This window comes from Eublepharis macularius, chromosome 9 (assembly GCF_028583425.1).
Source record: "Eublepharis macularius isolate TG4126 chromosome 9, MPM_Emac_v1.0, whole genome shotgun sequence".
NCBI lineage: Eukaryota > Metazoa > Chordata > Lepidosauria > Squamata > Eublepharidae > Eublepharis > Eublepharis macularius.
In genome coordinates this window covers 54941816-54947000 of record NC_072798.1, presented here as the reverse complement: position 1 = coordinate 54947000, position 5185 = coordinate 54941816, and positions in this window count along the sequence as shown.

The following is a 5185-nucleotide window of genomic DNA, read 5'->3' as shown; positions in this document are numbered from 1 at the left end:
TTTTGTCACTTGTGGTTCTGCTCTTCACAGTCTTACTTTAAATGTGACAAGCCCACGTGGAAAGCATTCTCATTTTAATAGCCATGTGGATGATGGTGGTTTCTCTTATTTAAAATACCTTGTGTTCTGGCCCAGGAAGATGCATCCCTTGCATGTGAACCCCACTTTTCTAACCTAATATGTGGAGTGGGGCTTTTCAGCAATGGCCCACAGACTGCAAGAATGGACTTTTACAGAGAGCTTTTGCTAGAGGCTAATTTAAAACTGTACTTTGTTGATTACTTTAGTGTTAAATGATTTTTAACTGTTTTTTTTCTTATGCTTTGATGTGCTGACTGGTTATGATTTTGCTAACCTATAGTTTATATTGTTGCTTTACTATTTATGTTGTGCATTGCTGCCTATTTCTTATCTTTTATGCTTTGTTGCTGTTTATTTGTGTATGTGTGTTTTAAGATTGTATTGTGGGTTTTATAACTGGATTTTGTAACTGGTTTATAATCTTTTATGTTACCCTGTTCTACTTTAGTAGAAAAGCACAATAAAAAAATCCTAAAATATGCAAAATTGATGTCTGCTGCAATACTTTCCACTTGTCATGGAAATTCACCTTGATTTTTTTGTGGCCTTTGCTTCTAAGTCAGTGCATACCATCTTTCTCATGCTGCCTCATTTTCATGGTTTGTGATTTTATTCCACTGCAGCTATTAATTTGTAATCCTGTGTACTGCAAAACATTGAGGCATTGGGTAAGTAAATGGTTTATTCTGCAGCGATACGGGGCAATGGATATGTCTGTCTCTACTGACTATCTGGTTTCCTTTTTCAGTAAAAGATTATAAGTACCGTTTCACTACTTAAATCAATAACTGTACAGTGGGAATTAATGATTTATTTCCACTTTGACACATTTATTTGCAGTGTGAAAAAATAATGTTTATTTGTATCTTTAAAGTCTCACAGGGTGTTCTACATATACGCTGTAGTGCATTAAAAGTGCTATCCTAAGTAAAATTACTCTAGTCTAAGCCCATTGACTTCAATGGGCTTAGACTGGAGTAAGTTTGTTTAGAACTGCACTGTATATTTATTACAGTTTTAAAACTTCTTTTACCTAAAATGGGTGAGAAGAAAGCTGGCTTAATATACCAAAAAATTGAAATATAAAGAGAGAGGATCAAAGGGATTTAAAAAAAAACTCATGATTTTTGGTAAATAGAAGCAATGGGAAGTTGAAAAAGAAATGATCTTGTCCCTCAGGCAAATCACACAGCAGAAATTAAAATCTTTACACTTCTCTGTATAATCCTTAGAACTTCAAATGAAAAAAAACTAAAAAAAGATAAGCTTCCAATCTCCCATAACATTTGAAAGTGATTTTCCCTGAGGTCAAGGAAACTCTTAAAAGCAGTACAAAAATAGTTAGGAATAAAAATGCATGCAGTTGAAATTGGAAGGCATACTAATAGAGCTAACCTGTTGCAGTTTTCAGTGGGCCTGGCGGGGGGAGGGGGATGTTCCAGTATTGTTCAACAGTCCAATTAAATTAAATTTGTTTGAAGGATGTGGCACAACTGCCACTATTATCGAAGCCCAGGTATGCTAAGGAAATACAACAAAGAGAAGAAGGAAATGTAACCTGTATTCACAAAGAAGGGAACCAGGTAAGAGATCAGTTGTAAGTAGGGGTGTGCACCCCCCAAAAATTCGGGTTTCCTGCTTCAGGTTTACCCAAAGCAGAAAAAAACCCCGGAATTACCAGAATCCCGAAGCGGCAAGCTGCTTTGAGATTCTGGTATTTAGCTCACTTTGGTATGCACTGTAAAGATTCAGAGCATACTGAATTGAGGGGGAGCAAACCCCCCTGGGGGAAAGTGGGGTGGGGTAGGGGGCTGGGGCTGGAGGGTGGGGTCTGTGTCTGGGGGGGTTGGGATGTTTAAAGGGCCCTGCTGCTTGCAAGTGGCAGGAAAGGGGCCCTTTAAACTTCAGCTGTCAGGTGGGGGGATCCCCCACCTGCCAGCTGAAGTTTAAAGTGATGTGCCACTTGCAAGAAGCAGGGAAAGAGCCCTTTAAACTTGGGCCCTGAAGCTTCCCGAAGCAACCTGAAACCTTTTGGAAGCTTTGATTCAGGATTTCTGAATCGGGGCCAGCATGCTTGCTCTGATTCCGGAATCCCAAATCTTTACAGATCGGGTCCGATTTGAGTATTTTACCTGAATTGGAAACCTGAAGCACACAGCCCTAGTGATAAGCACTTTGTTTTCCACATGTTCATCATCCACCAGATCAAGGAACAATACCCCTGCTGTGTTCAGCCCTGCACTTCAAAGAAGCCATAGGAGAGAACAGAATGTAGCAGAGCATAAAGAAAACTAAGGAAGGATAAACTAGCACCCCCGGAAAAGGCTGATGGCACTCTGCTACTCCATCTCCTTGCAGGTTCAGATGCCTGTTGTGATTGTACTGCCCTGACTTCATTTCTCTTCCTTACCTTTTTAATGTGAGGCCTGAGGGTAGTGGAAGAAGTAATCTTAATTCAGCAGTCTCCAGTACTTCTGTTCCACTGGGACTGCTGACTTTGTGTGATTGTTGGAATAACACAGCCACATAGCTCCCACAGAGAACATTTGTGCAGTTCTCATACACAATGGGCTGTTCTTAACTGCAAAATATTAATTAACTAAAGCAATCTATGCATTTCAAACAGAACTCAAAATATGTAAAGGAAAACAAATGCTTATCTGTACTTAGAGTATTTAGTATATTAGTAGTGCAGAGAACTGTAGTAAACTGGTTGAAACTGAAAGCACAAAGTTGAAAAATGCTGCAATGCTGCCATAAAGCAACAGCTGGAATTCAGGGCAACATAGTTCCCCAAGTGCAGAATTGCAGCCTCAAAGATTGCAACCCCAGCCAGAATGAAGAGACAGGCACAGGCTTGGAATTAAAGGGCCGTTTATTAATTTAAAAAAATTATATTACTTACACTGCAGATGTTTTTATCACTCTTTATTGTGTGCATTATCTTGTTTTTACTGTATTGTTCTCTAATTTCTGTAGCCCAGTTTCAGCCTTTCTTATATATCATGTTTTATCCTGTTTTATTGCATTATTTTCTAACTCTGTAATCCAGATATTACACTATTTATTATACATTTTATACTGTTCCCATTGCATTGTTTTAAATTTTGTAATCTGCCTTGAGTCTTAGCCAGAAAGGCAGACTATAAATAAAGTAAACAAGCAAATTAACAGGGCTATCCTAAGTAGAACCACACCTTTGTAAGTTTATTGCCTTCAGTGGACATCAAAGGGCGCAACTCCATTTAGGGTTGCATTGATGTATTCAGTTTAGTATATGACTATGCTGTAGAGGTCTGAGGGATGGTAGTCTACCATAAATTCTGTTGTCTCTTAGAGCAGGGGTCTAGAAAACACTACTGTGGCTGTTTTCTTCCCCAGCTATAGAATCTATATTTTGCAAACCTCTTGATTTTTCTTCAGGGCAGCCCATAAGTTTGTGAACAAAGTGCTGAGTAAATAACTGCAAAACTAGATTCACAAGGAAGAAAATAGGCAGTTGTTTGAGAGGAACTGTTCAGCCATTCCCTCTGCTATGATAAATGAACTAGTGCTAAAGGCAAACCTCTGGAAACACATCATTGTCTATAAGGTTTACCAATTAGGAACAAGGTTTTGATTTAGTAAAAAGCAAGTGATACTAAAAGGTCTGCAGAGACAATAAAAGCGTCTTCTATGACCTTATATGCTTGCTCAAGGTGAAAATCCAATGTTTTCTGAATAGAGGTGGGGGTATTCTCTTTTCTGCAGTTAATAAAAGCTTTTTTATGGTGTATTGTTGTGTTGATTTCTTGTTGACTGGTTAATTTGTCACAATGAAGCTGCTATTGCACAGAATACCAATCAAAAGCCTGGCTGCTTTAATGTGGATCAGGGATATAGCTTTACATTTATCACAAATGCAATTAGTGCTAATAAAGCTAATAAGGATTACAAACAGAAATAATGAGCACAGTACTTTCTTTACATTAGTATCTGTCACTAATTCTGTTTTGTGTGCCTAAGAAATGTGACCTCCATAATTTCCACCTCTATACTAGCAATATAGCTTGGCGTGATCTGCAAATATTGTACATGCCTGTATTCTTCAGATGGTAGAGTGAATAAATGGCAGAAGCCTGATAGACTGAATTGGTTATTTCTTTTCAGCTAAATGCAGGGGCAAAGCACTGTAATTGTTTGCACCTTTAACTAGCTGCCTTGGATCCCTTCTTCCCAGTATAAGGACCACTTTTAGCTTTCCTATGCAGACAATGTCAACTTGGTAAATTGCCAGGTGGGCATTCTTCTTTTTCCTCTTTTAACTTCCTCACTTTAGTATTGTTTGATCACTTGACCCTGACTTTTATCCCAGCAAACATCACTTTCACAGATGTGATGGGATGAAATTCCTAATTCTTCCATAGTGTTTACTTGATCATCCATGAGGATTACCAATTTATAATTTGTAATAAGTTTTTAAAAATTATTTTAGGCAAGAAAGCATATACATCCTACTCAATCAAGAAAAGCTACAGTTTCCCTCCTGCTTCTCTGGATGAAGGTAACAATATCTACACTACAAATTAGGCAACAGCCATTCATGTCTCTTTGTCCAGTCCTGTTGCTGCAGGATTATTATATTTAAAAATGGAGCCAAAAGCTCTTTGCACAAATAATCTACCTTGGTATTATAGTGGCATCATTCTGCAAATGTTGTTTCTTACAATCTTCCTCACTATGATGTGATTAATTGTTAAGCAATTTTCCACTGTTGCTATTACTTAAACACACACCCACACATCTGAAAATATATAGAATATTAAAAGCAAAAATTGTCTTTAAACTCTCTTTAAAGAATTTGTCTTGGTAACAAAAAAGAGGAAAGTTTAGAATAGCAATTTGTCCTGTATTGTGTCTGCTCCTATCTGATGAGAAATATTGTGTCCTTTCTTGTTTGTGGTAAAGTAAATATAGTACTGTCCAAGAACCCACCTTTAGTGTGTTCCTCCTCTGAGTACCTTGTGACAGAAATTGATAAATGTATTATAATGGTATAAGTTAGTACATGGCCTCAAGGCTTAATGATATAGATTAGACAACTATAATAAAACATGTAGTAGTT